The sequence below is a fragment of the Dendrobates tinctorius genome, unplaced genomic scaffold (genome assembly GCF_039654945.1).
Source record: "Dendrobates tinctorius isolate UK_male_01 unplaced genomic scaffold, ASM3965494v1 ptg000143l, whole genome shotgun sequence".
Lineage (NCBI taxonomy): Eukaryota > Metazoa > Chordata > Amphibia > Anura > Dendrobatidae > Dendrobates > Dendrobates tinctorius.
In genome coordinates this window covers 2,821,487-2,848,459 of record NW_027361810.1, presented here as the reverse complement: position 1 = coordinate 2,848,459, position 26,973 = coordinate 2,821,487, and the positions used below count along the sequence as shown (strand labels likewise).

The 26,973-nt window shown below is 45.8% G+C and overlaps 1 long non-coding RNA gene across 1 annotated transcript; it reads right to left on the bottom strand.

The window, feature by feature from the left end:
* Window positions 1-835: 835 nt before the first annotated feature.
* LOC141049153 (uncharacterized) lies at window positions 836-26,973 on the bottom strand. Its single transcript, XR_012220266.1, has 3 exons — window positions 26,824-26,973; window positions 17,416-17,655; window positions 836-3,809 (listed from the first exon to the last, which is right to left on the bottom strand). It is a non-coding gene; the product is annotated as an uncharacterized lncRNA (long non-coding RNA).

Genomic DNA, 26,973 nt, shown 5'->3' with positions numbered 1-26,973 from the left:
TTTTTATCCCAGTCTTCACAGTTAACACGTTTGTAAATGTTCGATCTCTGTTGCTACTTTGTTTCTCTGTGTTTTTTGCTTGCATAAATATTCACCACTCACCATATGCTCGGTAGGTTGCTCACAACAAGCAGAAATAGCTTCTCGTGAGCTCGACAGCAGCTGAGTGCCTACTTACGAAGACTTTATACCATGCACGATGACACCTGAAAGCGTTAACCATACCTAAGGATCCATATAGCTTTACTCCCTGTGGAACATGTACAATACCTTGACTCAATTTTCACACTTATTTAATAGGAGGAAGGAAATGGGCAATCACAAACTTTCCCAATTTCCATGTTATTCTCATTAATTTGTCTTTAAGTGGCTCCTAATATTTTGCACTTTCCAGGATGAGGTAATAATACAGCGACTTATAGAACGTAGTAATAAAAACTCATTATAGATTGTAATAACAGCTCATGTTAATGGCAATTTTCAGCTGATTCTTGATAAATGCTATAACTGCAGGTATAATTGTAATAGAGGATAATACTTTGAGGCTGGAATCACACATGCGAGAAACTCGGCCGAGTCTCGCATGTTAATACCCGGCACTGCCACCGACACACGGGAGCGGAGCGTGCGGCCGCATAGCAATACATGCAGCTTATAGAACAGCCATGAAGCATGAACCAATCTGCGCTAAAAGAGATCATTTTTCCCTACTGATATTGAATGCTGATCAACTGGATCGACATTTGTAACAAGAATTTTACATATTTAAATAAGAATTTATTTTATTTAAAAAAAAAAAAAAAAAAAATTTAAAAAACATGTATTTGTATCAAGAGATATTTTCCAGGATTTATTTTATTAATCATCTGTAAATAGAAAGTAATGTTCCTCCTATCACTCCAGCCCGGCTTGTGGCCCTGTACTCAACCCAGGGTAAATGCAAAAGAGTAAAAGAAAGCCAACTTACTCATTGCAGCTCAATGTACAGGAGCACGGATTCGAACTGACTCCTGACCAGACGTGAAGTATAAGAAATTCTAGTGCTCACAGCAGCTCTGTCCCGTCATCACCTCCCCTGATGCAGATCAGAGCAGCAGACATGTCACCGTGCTGACTTGCGCTGCTTCCCTAGCTCTCCCTGCACACACAGGCAGGCATTACCTTTTATCTTGCGTGCTGCTGGCTCTCTCCACTATTCTCTGACGCTGGTACTTTCCAACGTCAGACAGAGAGGCAGGAGTCCTGTGTGTGCTGCGGCGGCCTTTTCAAACTTCTGACAAGGTCCTGTGTGCAGTGCGCCCTCTCCTTCTTGCCTGCACTGAGGAGGGCAGCAGCCGCGCACACAGTCACGGACGTGAGGCGCACTCACGCACTGACGCCAGCAGACGCGGCCCTTGTCAGCGCGTGCAACGAGAGGGAGCACGCACACAGGGCCTAGTCAAAGATTTTAAAGTGCCGGCGGCCCATTTCCTAGTTCAGAGCCGCCGGCCCACCAGCAATCTGCCCGGTTCGGCAGATTACCAATCCGGGCCTGTTCTACACGCTTCCCAAAATCCACAAACCTGGAAATCCAGGGAGGCCGATCATTTCCTGTGTGGGCACCCTTACTGAGCAGGTATCTGGATGGGTAGAGGGTGTTCTTAAACCCCTGGTAAAGGATACACCTAGCTACATGCAGGACACAACTGACCTATTGAATAAACTAGCAGCAATAGGTCCTCTACCAGAAGGAACCATCCTGGCCACCATGGATGTGGAATCTTTGTACTCTAATATCTCGCACCAGGATGGATGAAATGCCTGCAAATTCTTCATGGAAAACACCAGGACTGATGCTGATTCTGTGGTGAAACTTATAAAATTCATCCTCACCCACAATTACTTTGAATTTGACAACAAGATCTATCTACAGGAGACTGGCACAGCTATGGGAAGTAAAATGGCTCCACAGTATGCAAATCTTTTCAGGGCCAAGCTTGAAAGCGACTTTTTGTCCTCATGTCCCATCAGGCCCCTGGCCTACTACCGCTACATTGATGATATTTTAATCGCCTGGACGGAGTCTGAGCCAAAGCTAAAGATGTTCCATGAACAGTTTAATCAACGTCACTTGTCTTATCTATTGCACTTTTTCTGTGCTGTGTTGTGCATAAATATATGACTCTTCAGATGTTGTATTAGTCTAGCCTGATGAAGAGAACTGAGTAGTCTCGAAAGCTGCAATGTGTTACCATCTTTTCAATCAGCCATTAAAAGGTATCAACCACTGAGGACTCTCAATTCTGAATACTTTTCAGAGGTTTCTGTGAATTCTCCAATATAAGGTGCAGGAGTGAATGACAGTGCACGGTGTGGCCGCTAGGGGGCGCTGCTCCATTTCTTTGGATGACACCCAGCATTATGTCACACGGGTCACTCAGCACCTCCGTCTAGGTGCTGTCTTGTCTTGATCTGTTTCTCGCCAGTTTAGTTTCTGGCAGTTTATAATCTTCTGTCCTTGCTATGATATACATCATCTTTCCATCTGCTTATTGCTGCTGTTTGTGTTTATAAAGAGCAGCCAATCTGAGAAAGCAAAGCTGCAGTATAAAGCATGTGGAAAAAATATAGCAGAATCTGGAGCCCCTGAAGAAGCAGGAGGTGGATTTCACACTCGCACAGACTGCAATAGACAGTGCAGCTAGGGCCTCATTCACACATTCAGCATCTGTAAACTAAACTCAGGAGAGGAACAATCAGAGGACAAGTATAACAGAAACATATCTCCACTTCTGCATTTATCACCACGCCTGGTTTTGTTTTCAAAGACTAAAACTATAATAGAGCAGAACTGCAGTGCAAAGAATGATGAAGGGGAAGAGCAGGAGCCTTGTGATAAATAGTACTGATCATCACTGAACAATGCATCTTAGATCTCATCATTGCGTGCGGTGTATGTATCGTGTGTGTAATGCAGGCTGGGACGGGCCCATAGGGGAACAGAAGGATTCCCCAGTGGGCCCCGGGGCAGCAGTAGGACCCCACCCCATAGAGGAGCCGGAGTTGGCACAGGACACTTGATTCACTGTGTAAGACAAGTGCATCATCTCAGCAATCATTGAAGAAACTTCTCAATTAATAATTATAAAGAAGCAAAGAAATCTAAGAATGGAATCAGGTCAGGTAACATCTGGATGTAGCTGAACACTGGGGCCCCAGGGCCAATGTCAGTGGTGGGCCACCCCAGAGCAAAAGTTACTGGTGGCCCCCCAGAGCCAATGTCACATATATATGGGGATATACGTATACTGTATGCAGGGGAGGACATATCATTGGTGCAACCAGGGGCCCAAGAGGTCAGGGGGCCACAACCTTCTGCCAATCAGGTGGAATAGTGCATTATGATGAGCTATTGCACTGCATAGCGCCCATACTCTGTTCTTGCACCGGGGCCTCTCCTGTGTCCGCCAGTCACTGTGTGCACATAGGTGGACGCAGGCCCACTGACTTGTCCACATCTGCCGGTCCGAGGTTCTGGGCTGTCGGTCACTTTATCTGCGCTGACACCAGGACTGGTCGGAGCGGTCCTGTTACATCAGCGGTGGGATCCCTCACACAAATGACAGCTGCCCCCATCATGTAATATCACATCACCGCAGGCGGCAGCTCAGGTGGAACAGCCGTGTGATAGCGCTGCAGGTAAACGTGTCAGTCCGGGGTCCGAGCACCTCAGGATCGTCTCCGATGGACACAGTAATAACAAGGCTGTCTTCCTCTGCATGTAAAAAACAAAGAGTCTCCCATTCACTGACAGCAAGCAGAGATCTAGTCTGAGATCAGCAAAGGGAAATAATTTCTTGGTCAGTACTATACAGCGCTGGTTATTGATGGCTGGAATATACGGTGATGTTCTATCTGTTTATATGATTTCATGCACATCTGAGAATTATGAACCAATATTTGGGAATGGTGCAAATTAATAAGATATATTATACTGTATAGGACAGGTCTATGCAAAAAGCTAACTTATCTTCCAGTGATATTGTGCAAATTACGTACATTCCCTTTAGGAGGCCGCAGATCCATCACAGTGGGTCAGATTTCATTGTTTTTAGTCATTTGTCCCTCACTCTTTGTATGTTGGTTCAGGGTTCCCTTGCACCCAGGTTTCCTTATATGTACACATTTGTATTTTTTTTTTAAAAACCAATTAAAGGTTAAGTTTTAGAATATCCAAACGCTAGTTTCTATATTTCAATTTTGGATATCTTATTCCCGCTTCATACACAATCTGACAAACACTGTGCAATTTACGTATGCCAACCTGATGTACTCTATATAAATCACATATACCAACCTGATACACTCTACACAACTTACGTATGCTGCTACATTATAAAATTAACAAACCAAGAAACAGTAGATCAGTTCCAAAATGGGGTCACTTGGGGCATTTCCACTGTTTAGGCACATCAGGGGATCTGCAAATGCGACATGAAGATCATTCCATCAAAGTCAACATTCCAAAAAATCATTCCTTCGCTTCCGAGCCCTGCCATGCGTCCAAACAGTAGTTCCCCCCCCCCACATATTTTCTCCCGTTACCCTTGTGAAAATTAAAAATTTATTTTAGCTAAAATAACATTTTTGTGTAAAAATGTGGTTTATTTATTTTCACAACTCAACGTTATAGTTTTCTGTGAAGCACTTGGGGGTTGAAGGTGCATATTCTCCTGTTATGCTTGTGAAAATAAATACATTTTGATCTAAAGTAAAATTTGTAGTGGAAAAAAAAAATTAAATGTTCATTTTTTCTTCCACATTCCATTCATTCCTGTGAAGCACCTGAAGGGTCAATGAACTTCTTGAATGTGGTTTTGAGCACCCTGAGGGGTGCAGGTTTTAGATTGGTGTCACCTTTGGGTGTATTCTGTCATATAGGCCCCTCAAGGTCACTTTAAATGTGATGTCCCTAAAAAAATAATTTTGCTGCAAAAATGAGAAAGTCGCTGGTCAACTTTTAACTCTTATAACTTAATTAAACAAAAAAATGTTGTTTCAAAAATTGTGCTGATGTAAAGCAGACATGTGGGGAATAGAAAAAAGCAATCCGTAATGCTGTAACACCTGAGCCAAAAGTACCCAGCTATGGGGCCAAGACCGCTGTCGGACTCTCGGGTGCCAATCCAGAAGAAATACAATGCCAATAGTCCGTGCAAGGAAGAAGATGAAGGTGGCACTCACCGTCCTGTAAAATCCGATATTTATTGAAACAGTTTACAACATCCTCAGCAGGGGAGTCACATGTGGAATGTTCCTGCGGAGGATGTTTTAAACTGTTTCAATAAATATCGGATTTTACAGGACGGTGAGTGCCACCTTCATCTTCTTCCTTGCACGGATTACTTATTAACTATTTTGTGTGACACGACTTTCTGATTTAAGGGCATAAAAATTCAAAGTTTGAAAATTGCAAGTTTGTATCGATGAAATTTTACCACCATCATGAAGTACAATATGTCACGAAAAAAAACAATCTCAGAATCACTGGGATCCATTGAAGCTCCAGAGCTATACAGTGGTCAGAAAACTGTAAAAACTGGCCTGGTCATTAAGGTGCATACAGTCTTGGGGGTAAAGGGGTTAATAATAGACGTATCCACTATCGCCCGTACAGATGCAGTGATTATTCCTGTTGTCGCCTCTTTTACTGCTTTCAAACAATGATCTCTGAACAATTATTCTAACTTGTCCTCGTCAGGAAATTGCAAAACAATGTTGGCGAAGTCATCCATAGAATTTTCTAATTAACCAATGCCGTTATTTATAGTAACAGTATCGAGTGACGAATCAATGGTAATTATCGCCGCGGCATGTATTGTGGGCCCAGGTGGCGGCATTATCGGAACAACGTGCTTTCCATAACGCCGTGTCACAAATTCATCGGAATCCGGCAGAAATAATTGCAGCCAAATCTTTCTTTCGCTGTGCTGTTTTTAAGTCGTGCTCAGCCTCCTGCGTTTATTTTAATGACAATACGAGTATGCGCTGCCTCTGTGAGCGAAACAAGAGAGCGCCGGCCATACAGCCAGCGAACAAGATGCCCATTATGTCCCGGCCTGCGCTGCACTAACAGAAGTTCCACTTCACAGGAGTCTTTCAATCCCTTCCCGACGCACATAGAGCCGGCCCGCTCACCCCTGAATAGAAGCCTCCGCTGTCTCACAGTGGGCGCACCTAATTAGATATCAATACATTTAACCCGTCCAGCAGCGCAGTGTCCCCGCTCGTATTCATATCGCCCCTCTCTCAGGGCGCAGGATCGCTGCCGGCCTCCTCCGAGTTATGTGAACGTGTTCTCAGATTAGCACCTAGCAAACAACAACACGGAGCGCAGGTTATATGCCGGCAAACCGATCCATGAGAGTGCGCGGTGCCTCAAGCGCCCCATCAATAGGCCGCGCTCTGTCAGGAGGATTAGCGAGGTCTAATGGCAGTTTTCTATTTCTCTCGCCCTCACCCCGGTGGTTGCCCCCGCAGGGTCTTTTTCAATGGACAGGATTGAAAACACCTCTGTAAGAAGCACAGATTCAATTACATTCCTGGTTGGAAAGCAGGAAGGAATGCGAGCTCCGCAAATCTGGCCACAATCTTACCAGGGTTTTATGTGTTTGTCATGAGGAGCAATTGTTATGAGGGACCTTTTGGAGTGGATGAGGGGGCACTGCACCGGAGCAGGCGGAGACCCTACAGTCACCACATATTCTACAGATTCATATGTCCCATGGACAGGACAGAGGGTCTCTAAACTGCGTGGTCTGTGGGTCCAGGGTAGATGTGAGATATGTTAAGAATTGGAATGTAATCCGCGATAACGAGTCTTCAACTTGTGACATTAGCACAAATCTCAGTGCACTTATTATGAATAGTCACCAACTTTCCCGTAAGAAGGGGAGACCCCAGAATCCTAGAAGAGTTGTCTCATCCCCTTACTCCACAAGCTTTCTTACATTCGGAGGCATTCAGAGAAAATCACTAGCCGCAGTCTATACAGAGAAATGATAGAAGCCCCCTCAGATGCCCATGTGAAGATAATTACCCCAGTGGTAAAAAACAATCGAAAAAATATATTATGGGCAGGGATCAATTAGGTAGAAGCCACCGTAGAAAAAAAACCTATAATATAACTTGTATTACACCTAAAACACCAAAAATAAAGTCTCAAAAAGAGGGAAGTGCTTGATGATAAGTATGACAAATGGCTCCAAAAAACAGGGAAGGACAGGTAAAGACTAATAGTCCCTACTGTACCCTTATCTGTACCTACCCAACCACAGAGGTTGGCACCCTAGAAATACAAGATGGCACCGTGCTCTATACACACTTACACTAAAAATAATAAAATGCAGCACAGGTGGTGAGCACGCACAATCCCAAAAATAACATATCAGACGGTCAATATGCAAAAGGTAAATGTAATGCTTCTTTATGGACAAACCAAATAACTCAATAGTGTTAGGAGTCAGATTTCTGCCTCTCCTTTTCTGAAATCTAGATCCTCACATTCTGCAGTCTCCTGCTCTTCATCTGCTGTAGAGGAGACTGCAGAGGAGATTGCCTTGCGGCAACTCTCTCCAGAGGCTACGTCCTCTACTCCTGCGTCTGAGCATGCTCATGGGACGAACTCCCATTGGAGTTCGGGAGTCAGGTGTTCAGGTCCTGTGTCGGATCCCATTGGCTCCTCTTGGAGATTTCCGGAAGGTCCCGTTCGCTATAAAAAGCGCGCATGGCTGTTCCGCCATGCACTAGTATAGCCATACTGCTGCTGTATGTTTGATGGATGCATGGACTGGTGAATGACTCATTGAAACCCCTACCCTCTGATGCTACGTCTGTGAGAGTGCTTGAGTTATTGCCAGTATCAGCGCCAGCGCGCTATTGCTCCATTGCCTCAGCAGCCTAGCGTCAGCATTGCGCCTGCATGTTAGCAGTGTCTTCACAGCGGCTGTCTCTGCCACGCTGCAGTTGCAGCTCTCCATGCATCCGCGGTTGCGACGCTCTACACCTGATCCTTGTCGGTAGGTCTAGACGGAGTAAGTACCGCCATCTAGTGCTACTCCTGTGATCAGATACCACGGGTGCAGCGCTGTAGTTCTGTGACCTAAACAGACTCAGCGTTTTGTGCTTTCTTTCTGTGACTCTGTGAGTTCAACAGAGTCTGAGCAGTGCACATGGGGTGCCATTAACCCCTGTGCACATTACCGACAGATTGCTCTGCCGTCACCTAGCAGCAGTTATTACATCTTCTACTTTATTTATATTTTTATTTAGTGCCTTCTGCCACTCCTAACAAATAGGTTAAAAAAGTGCAATCAAATCGCAGGAAAAAGACTTATTAAGCTCCGTACTTAGCTTGATGGAAAACGTCTATGGTTCCAAATATTTGCGATCCCATGTCCCAACGTGATTCCCCCCTGGTATTCTCAGGGTTCATCAGTGCACTACCTTGATTAGGAAACCAGACAAAGAGGGAGACGTGCTGGCAATGTGGCATCTGACTCCTATGGCGGCAGTAAGGGAAGGTAGTGCGTGCCATAATAAAGTAATTGTTAGGAACGGCGGAACGCACTAACTAAAAATAATAATAAAGTGCGTTCGCCGCTCGGGGTCGACCGTGCAGTAGGTGTTACCACCGCTGCTGAGTAATGGCAGACGAGCAATATGGCGATATGATGTGCAAAGGTTCAACTTCACCCGAAGTGCGCAGAGCGGGCTCTGTTCACACACAGAGGCGCCGCAACAAAAACATACAAAAAGGCTGAGCCTGTTAGAGTCACAGGCCTCAGGTAAATGCACACATGGTATCTGGTCACAGGAGCAGGAACTAAGAGGGGCTGCGTCCGTCTAGACCTACCGTGTGTGCGGCGTCGCTACTGCGAACGCCAAGAAGGGCTGCAACTGCAGCGCAGCGCAGGACACTGTCGCTGGATGACACAGCTACAAAGCAGGCGCTATGTCGGATGCTAGCGCAGAGGTGCGGTGTGCACAGTGGCCTAAGGCTTGCCACAGACTGGCGCAGACTACTGAACTAATTCCCTAACCTCATGCGTAATATCAGAGGGAAGGGGTTTCATAATAAGTCAGTCAGCAGAATCATACATCCATCACCATTCACACATAGCAGTATAGTCTATACTAGCGCATGGCGGAACGGATATGCGCGCTTTTTATAGCAGCCGGGACCTTCCGGAAGCTTCCAGATCTCCGAGATGGACCAATGAGATCTGAAGCAGGACCTGAGCACATGACTGCCAATCTCCAATGGGAAACCGTCTCATGAGCATGCTCAGTAGGAGGACAGAGGGACTTAGCCCCTGGAGAGATTAGCTGCAAGGCAATCTCCTCTGCGGTAGATAAAGAGCAAGAGACCGCAGAATGTAAGGATCTGGATTCCTGCAGAGCAGACGCAGGAACCTGACTCCTAACATTACCCCCCCTCCTAGGGCCCCCTCCTCTCTGAGCCTTCCAATCCACCACCCTGTGCCCATCAGAGGCATAGGCCTCAGACTCGTCCGAAGGCAAGTCTGATGTCCCGGTAGGTGACACGACGGAAAACCGGGACACGGGGAAGGTATCAGAGGCGTCAAGGTTTAAGAAGGGACACATGGGAGACAACGGGAGCGGCAAAACCGCCCGGAGCATAAGTTGAAGTGGGACGTCGCGGTGTGTCGGCGAACGTCTCCACTCTCTGTTTAAGGAAGCTTACCCGAGCACACGAGGTGCATGCCTGAATATATTTCTTAACGTCCTGAGCCCTGTGTGGCCACCAATACGAACCTGCCAGGAGTTTTGTGGTCTGCATGTAGCCACAGTGACCACCCGCCCTGGACGCGTGTGCCCATGCGAGGACCTTCGGCCAAAGGCGGGGGGGACAAAGGTCTTGCCCAGCGGCACAGAGTTTGGCCATTGCAGGGCCCTGTTATCCTGGTGAACAGAGGGCTGACAGTGGCAGCCGTAAGTGGAACTTAGTGTCGGACACGCCTCGAGACTGGCGCGAGACACCTCCATGGGCTCTTGGAGTGAACACTCTGGCTTGGGTGATTCCAGAGGTTCAAAGAGGTTGGGAGCTGGAGTAACCTTCCGTATGGATTGAGCACGCTCCAGCCCGCGCTCCGAAAAACGGAGATCAATACGGGTGGCAATGGCAATCAGCTCCTCCAGACTTGCAGGAACCTCTCTGGTAGAAAGAGCATCCTTAACATGCTCAGCTAAACCTCTCCAAAACACAGGGATGAGGGCTTTGTCAGACCACTCCAGCTCGGAAGCCAGTGTCCGAAAACGAATGGCATACTGACTAACCGAGAGGGATCCCTGAGTCAAAGCCAGTAGCTGTAGAGAGGTGTCGTGCGTGACCCATGGTCCCAGGAAGACCTGCTTAATAGCTGTTAAAAATTGAGCAGCGGTCCGAACCTCTGGGTCACCACGCTCCCATAGTTGCGTAGCCCACTCCAACACCTTGCTCGACAGAAAGGAAACAATAAACCCCACCTTGGCCCGCTCCGTAGGGAATCGTGCAGCCAGTAACTCCAGCTGGATAGAGCACTGGCTGATGAAACCCCTACAGGAGGCGCCATCGCCAGAAAATTTATCGGGCAACGGGAGGCGGGAAACTGTCGGCGCGTAGGAAGAAAAGGGGACATACGGGAAACCACGTCTGCGATCGCCTGTACAGCAGCCTCCCAAGACTTCGCCGCTGCGATAACACTCTCAAGAGTAGCCAACCGGCCCTCTAGCTGGCAAATGCACTGAACGAGTTGCTGCTGATCTGCCATTACTAGCCAGACCCTGGCGCTAGTATAATGTTAGGAACGTCGGAACGCACTAAATAAAAATAATAATAAAGTGCGTTCGCCGCTCGGGGTCCACCGTGCAGTAGGTGTTACCACCGCTGCTGAGTAATGGCAGACGAGCAATATGGCGGTATAATGCGCACGGGTTCAACTTCACCCGAAGTGCGCAGAGCGGGATCTGTTCACACACAGAGGCGCCGCAACAAAAACATACAAAAAGGCTGAGCCTGTTAGAGTCACAGACCACAGGGAGATGCACACACGGTATAAGGTCACAGGAACAGGAACTAAGACAGAGGGGCTGCGTCCGTCTAGACCTACCGTGTGTGCGGCGTCGCTACTGCGAACGCCAAGAAGGGCTGCAAGTGCAGCGCAGCGCAGGACACTGCCGCTGGACGACACAGCTACAAAGCAGGCGCTATGTCGGACGCTAGCGCAGAGGTGCGGTGTGCACAGTGGCCTAAGGCTTGCCACAGACTGGCGCAGACTACTGAACTAATTCCCTAACCTCATGCGTAATATCAGAGGGAAGGGGTTTCATAATAAGTCAGTCACCAGAATCATACATCCGTCACCATTCACACATAGCAGTATTGTCTATACTAGCGCATGGCGGAACGGCCATGCGTGCTTTTTATAGCAGCCGGGACCTTCCGGAAGCTTCCAGATCTCCGAGATGGACCAATGAGATCTGAAGCAGGACCTGAGCACATGACTCCCGATCCCCAATGGGAAACCGTCTGATGAGCATGCTCAGTAGGAGGACAGAAGGACTTAGCCCCTGGAGAGATTTGCTGCAAGGCAATCTCCTCTGCGGTAGATAAAGAGCAAGAGACCGCAGAATGTAAGGGTCTGGATTCCTGCAGAGCAGACGCAGGAACCTGACTCCTAACAGTAATAATGCTACAAGCGCCAACTTACATATGGATCGAGTGCCCCTTTATAAAGTATTGGCTGCCCCCTTATAATGTGCGCTCCTAGTGCCCCACATAGTAATGTCCTCAGTGGCCGCTTACAATGTAATGGCCTCAGTGCCCTTTGGGTAGTGATAATGTTGTGAGCGTCCCTTAATAAGAATGCACTCCTTCTGTGCCCACCTAATAAAGTAATCATTCCCAAAGTGTCACTTTTCAAGTAATATTGTCCTGAGTGCTCCTTATAAGGCTATGTGCACACAGTGCGTATTCTGCTTAGGAATTTTCCGCGCAGAATTCACTAAATCCGCAGGTCAAATGACCAAATGACCATTTTTTGTGCGGTTTTACTGCATGTTTTGTGTGGGTTTTCCCTGCGGTTTTCCACCTGCGGATTTCTAGAATGGAGCAGGTGGAAAACTGCAGCAAAAGCGCACAAAAGAAGTGAGATGCTGCATTTTTCATTCTGCAGCAAATCCGTGCGGGAAAAAAAGCAGCATGTGCACAGCGGATATTGTTTCACATAGTCTTTAATGCTACTGTACATCACATGCAGTTCTGCTGCATATACGCAGGGCCAAATCCGCTGCGTATATGCAGCAGAATCCGCACCGTGTGCACATACCCTGAAGTAAAAATGCCATCTGTGGCCCCCAATATAAGCCGCTGGTTGGGGACTCCTGTAATGACATGTTGATAAGTGCTGGAAGCTGACGCATAGCAGAGCCCCCTACTGTGCAGGTGCCTCGTCATCAGGCTAAGCCCCCTATAACACGGCATCTGTCCTGAGAACGTGTCCTGATGTGATGATGACGCTTTCTTCACGTTACACTGGACCGGCCCTTTAATATGACTTGACGTTTAGATTTGACTTTGGGTTGTAGCAGCGGGAGTGTCCTCATTCTTTTGCCTATAACACTGCTAGAAGGCGGCATTTTCAAGTTTAGCCCCAGTTCAGCTGCCCGGTCGTGTTTTAACCCGTTTGTCATATTTACAGTTTATTTGTAAATCTCAGGAATGTGCAGTAAATGAGAGGGACGAAGTGTCTCCGGAGCAGGTACCTGCCAACATTCAATGTCGGGGAGTCCGAGGAGCCCCATTACAGTGTAATATAGGGGGGCAATGGCACTCAATCAATGTATGAGAAGGCAGGCGCCTCTTCGAGGACCAGGGCAGAGAGAAAAAAAATCTCTGCTGCTCGCAGGATCCTGAGTGTTAACTGTGACCCTTCCAAAAATGACCCTCTGAAAATGAAGCCCCGGGGGGCTGACAGATGCATCGCGGCTGTGGCAGGAGCTGCTGGGGCGAGTTCTAGAGAACGCCCGAGTCTTCACCTGGGTCACATGGACTGGAGTCTCTGCCCTCGGAGCCTCACTTTCTAAATGATGAGCAACTCAGGTGGCAAAATGAGCCCCGATCACCATCGCGCCAATGTCCAGGTTTATACATGACCTTACCTACAAAGATCGGAAGAAAACCTCCCGCTCTGCACGACCATGGGACACGGACTTTACATCATGATGCGTCATAACTAGGGGCCATTTTTATATCTTGTCCTTAGCAAAGGTTGGGGTCTGACAACTACCACTGTAGGCTCGGATGTACTGGGCCCATCGTACGATTGTGCCGATGATTTCTCATCACCAATATGAAGACTTATCAATAACAGCTCATTTATAAAAAGTAACTGTGATAGAAAGGGAACTGAGGTTTAGGTCCCGGATACAATACAGGATCTTTACTGTGCCAGAACTGGGGCTCGTCCGAGCATCCTATATGGGGGGCCACAGCTCAGTAAAAGGTGGCACAGAGAAGGGGAGGACACGGTGGGCTTCTCGGGTCCTTGCCCCCGTAAATAAGGCACACAAAGGCTGGCTACAGACAAATCTGCTCTCCAGAAAGATTACTTACGATGAACATGGCCTCAAGACAAATTACTTTCAGGTGACAAGTTATAGAGGTGCAAGAAGCTGCGAAAATTAAAAGAGCTGAGTATACATCAATCAGTGTCAGACTGGCATGCCAAGGGCCCAACAGTGACACTGACTCTGGGGGCCACGGAGCAGCTACATGCAAATATTACATTACACCTACTGCTCATAGAGGCTGGAGGGGGACCACTCCTGCCCAGGGGTCCTCCGGGGGATTCATCTGTTCCCCTGTGGGTCAGTCCGAGCCTGACGCCAATCCACAGTGAAACACAGTCATGGCCGAAAAAGTTGGCACCCTGGAATTTGTTCAGGACAATGAAGCATTTCATAGAATCATAGAATTGTAGAGTTGGAAGGGACCTCCTGGGCCATCTGGTCCAACCCCCTGCTCAAAGCAGGATTCGCTAAATCATCCCAGTCAGATGTCTGTCCAGCTTCTGTTTGAAGACTTCCATTGAAGGAGAACTCACCGCTTCTCGTGGCAGCTTGTTCCACTCATTGATCACTCTAACTGTCAAAAAGTGTTTTCTAATATCTAATCTGTGTCTCCTCCCATTCAGTTTCATCCCATTGCTTCTAGTCTTTCCTTGTGCAAATGAGAATAAAGTTGATCCTTCTACAATGTGACAGCCCTTTAGATATTTGTAGACAGCTATTAAGTCTCCTCTCAGTCTTCTCTTTTGCAAACTAAACAATCCCAAATCCTGCAACCTTTCCTCATAAGACAGGGTTTGCAGACCGGTCACCATTCTGGTTGCCCTTTTCTGAACTTGCTCCAGTTTGTTGATGTCTTTTTTAAAATGTGGTGCCCAAAACTGGACACAATATTCCAGATGAGGTCTGACCAAAGAGGAGTAGAGGGAAATAATGACTTCACGTGATCTAGACTGTATGCTTCTGTTAATACATCCTAGAATTGCATTTGCCTTTTTTGCTGCTGCATCACACTGTTGACTCATATTCAGTCTGTGATCTATTAGTATACCCAAGTCTTTTTCACATGTGCTGTTGCTTAGGCCTATTCCTCCCATTCTGTATATGCTCTTTTCATTTTTATTGCCCAGATGTAGTACTTTGCATTTTTCCCTGTTAAAAACCATTCTGTTAGCTGCTGCCCACTTCTCCAGTTTATTTATATCTTTTTGAATCCTCTCTCTCTCTCTTCTCTAGTATTAGCTATCCCTCCTAGCTTTGTGTCATCAGCAGATTTAATCAGTTTACCCTCAATTCCTTCATCTAAATCATTGATAAAGATGTTGAACAATACAGGGCCCAGGACAGAGCCCTGTGGTACCCCACTTGAGACATTCTTCCAACTGGATGTGCAGCCATTTACGACCACTCTTTGGGTCCGATCACTAAGCCAGTTATGAATCCACTTAACAGTTGCCTTGTCCATTCCATACTTAGTCATTTTTTCAATAAGGATTGTATGAGATACTTTGTCAAATGCTTTGCTGAAGTCAAGATATACTATATCTACAGCATTTCCTTGATCCACCCAATCAGTGATTCCGTCATAGAAGGAAATTAAGTTAGTCTGACATGACTTATTAGTTACAAATCCATGCTGACTCTGTTTAATCACTTCATTCTTATCCAGGTACTGACATGCATGTTGTTTAATAATTTGTTCAAAGATCTTTCCTGGTATAGAAGTCAGACTCACCGGCCTTTAGTTGCCTGGGTCCACCTTCTTCCCCTTTTTGAAGATAGGAACAACATTTGCTCTACTCCAGTCTTCTGGGATTTCTCCTGTTCTCCAAGAATTTTTAAAGATTATGGAGAGGGGTTCAAAAATTTCTTCTGCTATCTCCTTCAGTACTCTGGAGTGTAATTCATCTGGACCTGGAGACTTGAATTCATTTAGGTTAGCTAAGTGTTTCCTCACTATCTTTCTGTTTATAGATATCCTGGATTCTTCTATTCCCTTAATAGGACAGTGAAGAACAGTTGATGTTACATTTCCTTTCTGAGAGAAAACAGATACAAAATAGGAATTTAAAAGTTCGGCCTTCTCAACATCCTGTCTTACCATTTCATCATTTTCATCCTGTAAAACTCATATAGCATCTTTGACTTTTCTTTTACTTTTGACATATCCCCAAAATCCTTTATTATTGCTTTTGACATCTCTTGCAAGCCTCAATTCATTGTCAGCTTTAGATAATCTGATTTGTGCCCTGCAGGTTCTGCAGACAGCATTATATTCTTCTTTAGATATGCCTCCCTCTTTCCATTTTATAAACATTTTTTTCTTCCTTTTTAGCATGTGCTTAAGTTCTGTGTTCATCCATCCTGGCTTCCTTAAATGCCTCCTATTCTTCCCTCTTTTCGGGAATTGTTAACAATTGTGCTGTGAGAATATCATTTTTCAAGATTTCCCATCCTTCCTGGACATTTTTGTCTTTAAGGATATCCAGCCATGGGATCCCTCCAATTCTCTTTCTGAATCCCTTAAAATCTGCCTTTCTGAAATCTAACCTTGACGTCTGAGTCTTCACAGGTCTTCCTCTTCTAGTTATCCAAAATTCTAAAATAGCATGGTCTCCCAGAACATTATTACAATTCCCCATGGTTTGTTATACACACGTTTACTTCCTCTGTGTGTATTGGAACAACATAAAAAAACAGAAAAAAGGCAAATTGATCATAATTTCACACAAAACCCCCAAAATGCTCAGGGCACAATTGTTGGCACCCGCATCTTAATATTTGATCGCCTCCTTTAGAATAAATAACTGAGATCAACCCCTTCCTATAACCATCACAAGCCTCTTACTCCTCTCAGCTGGAATCCTGGACGACTCTTCTTACAAACCTCCAGGTCTCTCATATATGAAGGCAACTTCTCCCAACAGCGATTTTAAAGGGAACCTGTCACCAGGAATAATGCTGTTACCCTACAGATATGGGGTGACTCTACAGTTTATCAGTGTTATTATGGCGTCCGGAGCCTGCACAGCCAAACGCAGCAGGGAGAAAATGATCTTTATTCTTCCCACCAGCATTCGGTATTCAGTCATAGGGGCGGAGCCGGTTCAGTCACCGTTCGAAGTATACAGAGCGGCCGCTGTAACGACGCCCTGACCTGACTCACGGCCGGCTTCAATGATGAGCCAGTGTCAGTCAGGGCCGGGGCACTGTTCCAGCGGCCGCTCTGTAAACTCCAAGCAGTGACTGAAATGGCGCCACCCCTATAACTGAATACTGAAAGCTGCCGGGGAAATAAAAATCATATTCTCCCCTCTGCCTTCAGCTGTGTGCAGGCGCTGGACACCATGAAAACACTGGTAACCTGTAGAATAACTCCATATCTGTAGGTTAAAAGCATTATTCCTGGTGACAGGTTCTCTTTAAAATCTTTTCTCAGGTGATCAATGGGATTTAGATCCAGACCCATTGCTGCCACTTAAGAAATCTTCAGCACTCTGTTTCCATCCATTTCTGGGGACTTCTTGGAGTATGTTTGGGGTTATTCTCCTGCTGGAAGACCCATGACCTAGGACGCAATTCCAGCTTTCCAACACTGGGTGCTACATTGTCACCCAAAATACTTTGGTATCCTTGGATTTCATGATGCCTTACACACAGTCAAAGCACCCAGTGCCGGAGGCAGCAAAACAACCGTAATGCAACCATATCTGACTGTAGGTGCGGTAGAATGATGTGCTTTACCAAAAAGCTCTAGCTTGGTCTTATCTGTCCACAAGACGCTTTCCCAAAATTATTTTGGCTTACCTATGTACACTTTGAGAAACTGCAGTCTAGCAATTTTATGTCTCATCGGCATTGTGATCCTCCTGGGTCTCCTGCCATAACGTTTAATTTCATTCCCATGTAGATGGATAGTCTGTGTGCAGGACAGCTTGAATTTCTCCAATGCAAAACTGATAACTGGACCCAATCTATCTAGTGTCTTCTTATGCTGCTGTTTGGCCAATTAAAGCACAAGGCCCGATGTCTCTGTAGTTTCTATACCTGCATGACAAATGTAAACAAAGCTTATTTCATAAAATAAAAAGTTCTTCAACTTTCTAACATACTCTTTGCTTCCTTGATACCTTGTTAGGCCTCCTTCACATGTCCTGAAGATTCCTTTGCAGGAAAAAAACAGTACTTGCAAGATCCGTGGTCCATGTGCCATCCATATATACAAACAGTATGTAACATTCATGTATCTGTGTGCTGTCTGTGTGTTACATCTGTGTGTACTTGTGACATGTACTGGTGCCTGAGAAAAGCAGAACAGTCTTTCCTGATCACAAACGCCGGATGCTGAAAGCAGCTCCCAAAATTAGCATGACCAGGTGACAAGGATGGGAGTTGTATTCAGCACCAGTTGTGTACCTCCTGTGTAAAATTAAGAAATAAATAACAAAATAGCGTGGGCGTCTGCGTAATTTTCTTAAACAGCAGAGGGAAAGCCCACAGCTGGGGCAGAATTTAATAATCTGGGACAAGGGACAATACGCCGTAAGGTTCCCAAGCTATTAATAACAGCTCACAGCTGTTTGCTTTATTGGTGAATTTACAGAGACCCCAGAAAAAACTGACACAGGGTCCCCCTATAAATTCAAACCAGCAAAGGCTAAACAGAGAGCTGTGGGTTGATATTACTAGCCTGGAAAGGGGTTAGAGATATTGCCCACCCTCCCATGCTACCAACATCAGCCCTCAGCCTTGCTCTTCTCACTTATCCTGTGACATAAGCAAGTGGGTAAATAGGGTTGGGGTTAATGTCAGCTTTGTATTGTCAGCTGACATCAAGCCCAGGGGTTAGTAATGGAGCAAATAGGTAATAGAATTTTCACATGGTGCTAGTCAAGGGAGTGTGTGAATGCAGACTCAGTGACCTGCGGTGACCTCTGACATCACCTCTATGACGTCACTGCTTGCAGCACCTCAGTGTCTCCTGGTTTTCATCCTGAGTGATTGCATCATGGTGCCATGCCATCCAGTTTAAAAAAACAGATGTAACAGAGATTGATTACGGCGTGGAACAGTATGAATTATCTTCACGTCAGACAGGTGAGGGATAGGGTTGTTTATCATTTTTGTTTTTTTACTGGGGACGAGGGTTTCAGTGGAATTTAGGAGTAAAGGTGAGTATAAATTTGTTTTTTACTTTTAAATAAATCAGTAAAACGGTGCGGAGTTAGATTTAAAATAAAGGATTTTATTCTTGCTGTGTGTTTCACAACTTACTATGGGGTTAGTAATGGGGGCGTCTTATAGATGCCTCTCCGTTACTAACCCCTGGGCTTGATTTCAGCTGACAATACAAAGGTGTCATCAACTCCAAACCTATTACCCCACTTACCACCGCCACAGGGCAAGTGGGAGGAGCGAGGCTAAGAGTCAGGTTTGCCGCATCTTATAGATGTGCCTTCTCTGGGGAGGCTGAGGGCTGATATTGGTAGCCTGGAGGGTGGGAGGGGGGCAATATCTATGACCCATTCCCAGGCTATCAATATCAACCAACATGTCACGGGGCCGGTGTGGAAAACAGGGGACGAGGAACCTGGGCCCCTGAACTGCCCCTAAGGCTAAGGGGGTGCCCTGACTTTCCTTAACTTGGGGGTACACTTAATGGTAGTGAGGCCCAAGTCACCAACCTGTCCCTATCTCCTGTTTAGCCCTGAGCTAAACCCCCAACCCTGTTGTGAGCTCATTTTCGGGTTTGCCTCTGGCTTCTGGTGAGGGTTATGGAGCTGGCTGTGCTGACAGAGGAGTAGTGAGTTTTCTATCTGGACTCCCTCTGTTGGTGAAGGGAGGTAATGAAGCTGATCTAAATGGCAGAGACCGGCCACCTGAGGAAGAGGACTGCGATTGGACATCAGGAGTTTCTGATTGGATTTAAGGCAGCCGACTCCCTAGTTTCTTGCTGGTGATTTTTCCTGACTGTGGCTCCTGGTTTCCAGTTTGGTTCCTGCCTTCCTAAAGCTAAGTTTTCTCTGCTATTGTTCATATGAGTTTTTGTCTGGTTTACTTAGTTTTTGTGTTCAGCCAGCCCTGGCTGGGATTGGGCTGAATCCCCATTTTGTCTCTGATCAGTTGATCTCTTTTGCTCTGTCTTCAGAATATACCTGAGTGCTGATATAGTGATTTGAAGTCTAGCGACTTCAGGGCCTTTTTCTATCAGACGTGTTGGACATTCTTTTTGGCAGGGTTTTTTGCGTGATTGCAGACAGCAGCTTTTCTTTCCTGTTCTTTCTAGTTAGCGAGGGCCCCATCGTTTGCTCAGCCTATCTTTCTACCTGTGTCTGTGTTTTCATCTTGTTTCACCGACAATACATGTTGGGGGCTGTCTATTGCTTTGGGGTCTGCTCTGGGGCAGTTCAGATTTTCCCTTTCTTTCTTTAGGCTTATTTAGTTTTCCGGCCGTGACGAGGCGTCTTGGACCACCGTAGGCACGCTCCACGGCTACTGCTAGTTGTTGTGGATAGGATCAGGAGTCTGCAATCCACTAGTTACCAACCTCTCCGGTTTTCTGGGCTTAGCTTTCTTTTTGTTTTTTCCTCCTCGGTGACTCATTCATAACAGAATCACCAGCCATACCGCAGATTCTAGGGTACTCAAAAGCAGGAGAGAATTGTAAAAAAAAAAAAAAAAAAAAAGGTGTCAGAATTTTTTTTTTTAATGTATATTTTCTCCTCTTTTTCTCTGGGGCCTTAGGAGGATTCTTTTTTTTTTCCTTTTCTCCTTGATGGAGATGAAGCAATTGCCTGATCTTGTGGAGCAGCTTGCTGCTGAAGTGCGGGGAATTTCCGCCTATCTCACTCATTCACATGCTGTTGAACCAAGGATCCCTGCTCCTGATGTGTTTTCTGGGGATCGGTCTAAATTTTTGAATTTTAAGAATAATTGTAAATTATTTCTTGCCTTGAAGCCTAACTCATTGGGGAGCTCTGCGCAGCAGGTTAAAATTGTCATCTCTTTGCTGCGTGGCGATCCCCAGGATTGGGCGTTTTCTTTGACACCTGAAGATCCTGTTTTGACTAATGTGGATGCATTTTTTCAAGCCTTGGGGTTGTTATATGATGAACCTAATGCTATTGATCAAGCTCAGAGAGCCCTATTGGCATTGAACCAGGGTCAGGATCCTGCAGAGTTATACTGTCAGAAATTCTGAAAGTGGGCGGTCCTTACTACATGGAATGATAGTGCATTGGCAGCTCTCTTTCGGAAGGGTTTGTCTGAGACTTTAAAAGATACTATGGTGGGATTTCCTGTTCCCTTTGGTCTTGACGATTCTATGTCATTAGCCATTCAAGTTGATCGGCGTTTACGTGAACGCAAAACTACACGGGAGGTGCTGCCACATTTTGAACAAATGTCTGAACCTATGCAATGTGATGGAGTTTTGTCTAGGGCGCAACGTCAGGAGTTTAGAAGGCGTAATAAGCTGTGTTTTTTCTGTGGAGATGCCTCTCATGTTATTTCTGTCTGCCCTAAATGAGAGAAACGTTTTGTACACACATTTGCTTTGGGCAGTATACAACCTAAGTTTCTTTTGGCAATTACTCTGATCTGCTCCTTATCCACATTTTCCGCGAAGGCTTTTGTGGATTCAGGAGCGGCCTTGAATCTAATGGACTTGGATTTTGCTAAACGTTGTGGTTTTCCTATGACACCTCTGCGGATGCCTATTCCTTTGAGGGGTATTGATGCTACTGCTTTGGAGAAGAATAAACCTCAGTTTTGGACCCAGGTGATAATGCGGGTCGCCCCAGACCACCAAGAAAATTGCAGATTTTTGGTGTTGCATAATTTACATGATACCATTGTTCTGGGTTTTCCCTGGTTGCAAATCCATAATCCGGTTTTGGATTGGAAATCTGTGTCTGAGGTGAGTTGGGGTTGTCGGTGTGCTCTTGGTGACACTCCTGCTTTCTCCACCTCTCCCCAGTCGCATGATGTTCCTATTTGGCTGATTTTTATGATGTATTTAGTGAGAGTAAGTCTGCGTCCCTGCCTCCTCATAGGAGTTATGACTGTGCAATTGAGTTGAGACCTGGGTGTAAATTTCCCAAGGGTCGACTTTTCAATTTATCTGTACCCGAACATGAGGCTATGCGATCTTATATTAAGGAGTCGTTGGAGAATGGTCATATTAGACCATCCTCTTCACCCTTAGGTGCTGGGTTTTTTTCGTGACCAAGAAGGATGGTTCATTAAGGCCTTGTATTGACTATCGTTCCCTCAACAAAATTACGGTTAAATTTCAGTATCCGTTTACCCCTGATTTCTGATTTATTCTCCAGAGTTAAAGGTTCTTGCTGGTTTACTAAGCTTGACCTCAGGGGGGCGTATAATCTTATTCGCATCAAGCATGGGGATGAATGGAAGACGGCGTTTAATACTCCGGAGGGACATTTTGAGTACCTGTTGATGCCTTTTGGGCTCACTAATGCCCCTTCTGTCTTCCAATCCTTCATGAATGATATTTTCCGGGACTTTGTGGATAAGTTTTTGATCATCTATCTGGATGATATTTTGATCTTTTCCAGGGACTGGGATTCTCATGAGGAACATGTTCGGACTGTGTTCCGGATTTTGAGGGAGAATTCCTTGTATGTTAAGGGATCGAAGTGCCTTTTTGGTGTACAGAGGATTTCATTTTTGGGATTTATTTTGTCTCTGTCAACTATTGAAATGGACCCGGCCAAGGTACAGGCCATTTATGATTGGGTTCAACCCACTTCTTTGAAGGCTCTCCAGAAGTTTTTGGGTTTTGCTAATTTTTATTGTAAATTTATAGCTAATTTTTCTGGTATTGCTAAACCACTGACTGATTTAACTAAGAAGGGTGCTGATGTGCTGAATTGGTCTTCAGAGGCTGTTTCGGCCTTTCAGGAGCTGAAGCGGAGGTTCACTTCTGCTCCGGTTTTGCGGCAACCTGATGTCTTACTTCCTTTTCAGGTGGAGGTAGACGCTTCTGAGATTGGTGCAGGAGCTGTTTTGTCCCAAAAAGATCCGGTGACGTCTAAAATGAATCCCTGTGCCTTCTTTTCCCGAAAGTTCTCCCCATCTGAACGCAACTATGATGTGGGGAATCGGGAATTGTTGGCCATGAAATGGGCATTTGAAGAGTGGAGACATTGGTTGGAGGGAGCTAGACATCAAGTTGTGGTCCTCACTGACCACAAGAATTTGATTTACCTTGAGTCGGCCAAACGCTTGAATCCTAGACAGGCTAGGTGGACCTTGTTTTTTGCGCCTTTTGATTTTGTGGTCTCCTTTCTTCCAGGCACTAAGAATGTTAAGGCAGACGCCCTTTCTAGGAGTTTCTTTGCTGATTCTCCTATTGTGACCAAGCCTACTACCATCCTAGGTTAGGGGGTAGTTCTTTCTGCCATCTCGCCCGATTTGTGACGTGCTCTGGAAGAATTCCAGGAGGACAAAGCTGAGCGTTGTCCTATGGGAAAATTGTATGTTCCTGACCAGTGGAGGAAGAGAGTGATGTCTGAAGTTCATTGCTCCGCATTGGCTGGTCATCCAGGTATTTTTGGTACCAGAGATTTGGTGAGTCGGTCTTTTTGGTGGCCCGCCTTATCTTGTGATGTCCGGAATTTTGTGCAGTCCTGTGAGACTTGTTCCCGGTCTAAACCCTGTTCTCGCTCTAGTGGGTTGTTGATGCCCTTGCCGATGCCTAAGAGGCCATGGACCCATATTTCAATGGATTTTATTTCTGATCTTCCTTTCTCTCAGAGAATGACTGTTATCTGGGTGATTTGTGATAGATTCTCTAAGATGGTCCATCTTGTACCACTCCCAAAGTTGCCATCTTCCTCAGAGTTGGTACCCTTGTTTTTACAACAGGTGGTTCGGTTGCATGGAATTCCTGAGAACATTATATCGAACAGAGGAGTTCAGTTTGTTTCCAGATTCTGGAAAGCCTTTTGTTCCAAGCTGGGAATTCAGTTGTCCTTCTCCTCTGTGTTTCACCCTCAGACCAATGGGCAGACGGAGAGAACAAACCAGACTTTGGAGTCCTATTTGAGATGTTTTATATCTGCTGATCAGGATGATTGGGTTTCATTTGTGCCCTTGGACGAATTCGCTTTAAATAATAGAGCTAGTTCTGCCACCTTGATGTCGCCCTTTTTCTGTAACTTTGGGTTTCATCCTCGATTTTCTTCAGGGCAAGTGGAATCTTCAGCCTGCCCAGGTGTTGACACTGTGGTAGAGAGAATGCAGCAGATTTGGGACCAAGTAGTGGATAAGTTGTCTCTCTCCCAGGAAAAGGCCCAGCGGTTTTCTAACCGGCATAGGACCACTGGTCCCCGGTTTAAAGTGGGTGATATGGTTTGGTTGTCATCAAAGAATATGTCTATGAAGGTGGCTTTTCCAAAGTTCAAGCCAAGATTTATTGGACCTTACAAGATTTTGGAGATTCTTAATCCGGTTTCTTTTCGATTGGCTCTTCCTGTTACGTTTAAGATCCATAACGTGTTTCATAAGTCGCTGTTGAAGAGATATGTTGAGCCAGTAGTTCCTATGGCTGCACCTCCTGACCCTGTATTGGTTGAAGGTAATGTGGAATATGAGGTAGAGAAAATACTGGATTCTCGTCTGGCCAGACGGAGACTCCAGTACTTGGTCAAGTGGAAGGGTTTTGGCCAGGAGGACAATTCTTGGGTCTCTGCCTCTGATATTCATGCCGATAGATTGGTTCGTGCTTTTCATCGGGCCCATCCTGATCGGCCCAGTGGCGTGGATGAGGGTTCGGTGACCCCTCCTCAAGGGGGGGGGTACTGTTGTGAGCTCATTTTCGGGTTTGCCTCTGGCTTCTGGTGAGGGTTATGGAGCTGGCTGTGCTGACAGAGGAGTAGTGAGTTCTCTATCTGGACTCCCTCTGTTGGTGAAGGGAGGTAATGAAGCTGATCTAAATGGCAGAGACCGGCCACCTGAGGAAGAGGACTGCGATTGGACATCAGGAGTTTCTGATTGGATTTAAGGTAGCCGACTCCCTAGTTTCTTGCTGGTGATTTTTCCTGACTGTGGCTCCTGGTTTCCAGTTTGGTTCCTGCCTTCCTAAAGCTAAGTTTTCTCTGCTATTGTTCATATGAGTTTTTGTCTGGTTTACTTAGTTTTTGTGTTCAGCCAGCCCTGGCTGGGACAGGGCTGAATCCCCATTTTGTCTCTGATCAGTTGATCTCTTTTGCTCTGTCTTCAGAATATACCTGAGTGCTGATATAGTGATTTGGGCCTTTTTCTATCAGACGTGTTGGACATTTTTTTGGGCAGGGTTTTTTGCGTGATTGCAGACAGCAGCTTTTCTTTCCTGTTCTTTCTAGTTAGCGAGGGCCCCATCGTTTGCTCAGCCTATCTTTCTACCTGTGTCTGTGTTTTCATCTTGTTTCACCGACAATACATGTTGGGGGCTGTCTATTGCTTTGGGGTCTGCTCTGGGGCAGTTCAGATTTTCCCTTTCTTTCTTTAGGCTTATTTAGTTCTCCGGCCGTGATGAGGCGTCTAGGACCACCGCAGGCACGCTCCACGGCTACTGCTAGTTGTTGTGGATAGGATCAGGGGTCTGCAATCCGCTAGTTACCAACCTCTCCGTTTTTCTGGACTTAGTTTGCTTTTTGTTTTTTCCTCCTCGGTGACTCATTCATAACACAGCCCCCTCCACGGGAGGTGATAATGGAAATAGGTGAACTGCACCAATATATCAAAAAGGAAAGATACAACAGACACTTCGGGGTTAAATCAACTGAAAAACAAAACTTAGCTTTCTGCTGCAATGCACCGAACAGCAGAGTAAGCACCAAATCACAGCGTATAGCTGAAGTTCACTGAACACAGCCAGCTCCTGACTCCAGCTTGGTTGGTCTCCAAAGAGGAAAAATATCACCAACAGTGAGCTGCAGCACCTGGTAACCTTTTAAAGGAAGGTGGGAGTGGAGTGGTCAACCACCTGCATAGCAAACAGACCAGCCATGCAATTACATGTAGTAACACCAGCGACCACCGTGGGGAAAAACTGACATTAACCCCTGATGGCCAGAAAGGAAAAACGTTTTAAATGTGAGCAGCCAAAACTGACACAGATCCAAAAATGGATCGTGACACAACAGTTGTCTGTTTAGCTTTTGCTGGTTTTAATTTAAAAGAAGCTGCTATGTCATTTTTTTTCTGGGGTCTCCGTAAATTCACCAGGAAAGGCTAAGTATACAGCTGTGAGCTGTTAGTAATAACTTGAGAATCTTATGGGATGTTGTCCCTTTTCCCAGATTATTAATATCAGTCCCCAGCCGTCGGCTTTCCCTCTGCTGGTTATGAAAATTACTCAGGAGGCTTTGCCATTTTTAAAAATGTAATTCTTAATTTTAAACAGGATGTACACAGCTGGTGCTGAATACAACTCCCATCATTATCGCCTGGTCATGTAGATCACAGGGAGACCAGGGACAATGATTAGATTTGTCTCCACAGCGGGCCCTGGGAACAGCACAAAGTGTACCGCTTCTTCCTAGGCACTGGTACTTGTCACACGGAAACATAGATGTCATCCGTGTGCGGCATGTATTTTGTCTGCGCTCCTGAAAAAAAAAATGAACATGTCTGCGGGTTTTTCACACGGACACAAAGTCACGTGAAAAACTTTACATGTGTGCACCACCATTCAATACAATGGGTGTGCATCTGTCCATATTTGCGATCCTTAAAAACAGATCGCATGAGGACACAAAAATGGATGTGTACAGACCTGATACATCTCACCGCTGAGAATTTGTTACAGTTGTAACCAGTCTAGAGGAACACACATCAGCAGCACAAAACTATCTCTTGTATCGATTGTTATATTGTATCAGTGCAGGTAAAATATATCATTCTGGGGTCTGATACAGGCTGTTTGCCTCCCGCACAATTGACTTCTAAGAAAGTTTTGGGTGAAGAAGGGTTTTCGGTTTTCAATCTCTGGATGTAAACAAGAATGTTCTCATTCACAACACCAAGCAGAGATCTTGATAATGGTGAAGAATTGAAGCATAAAGTGTGTTAGAAAGTTGCAGAACTGTTCACTGGGAACGACATAACAATTGACCTGCCCAATATGGGTTGGATTATAAAGTGGAATTCGACAGCTTGCTGCCAGACGCAATCGGTACAGCTCAGTATTACAGAACTGATACATACCTGACATAACTAACGCATCTATACGTAACCAGATCTGTCCAGCGAGCTGATGGCAGATGACATTTCAACAAGGAGAGGTGCACGTCTGTCCCTCTTACATCACTCCGGAGTGGCGGGGTCGTGCTGGGCCAGGCAGACACCAGCTCTGAC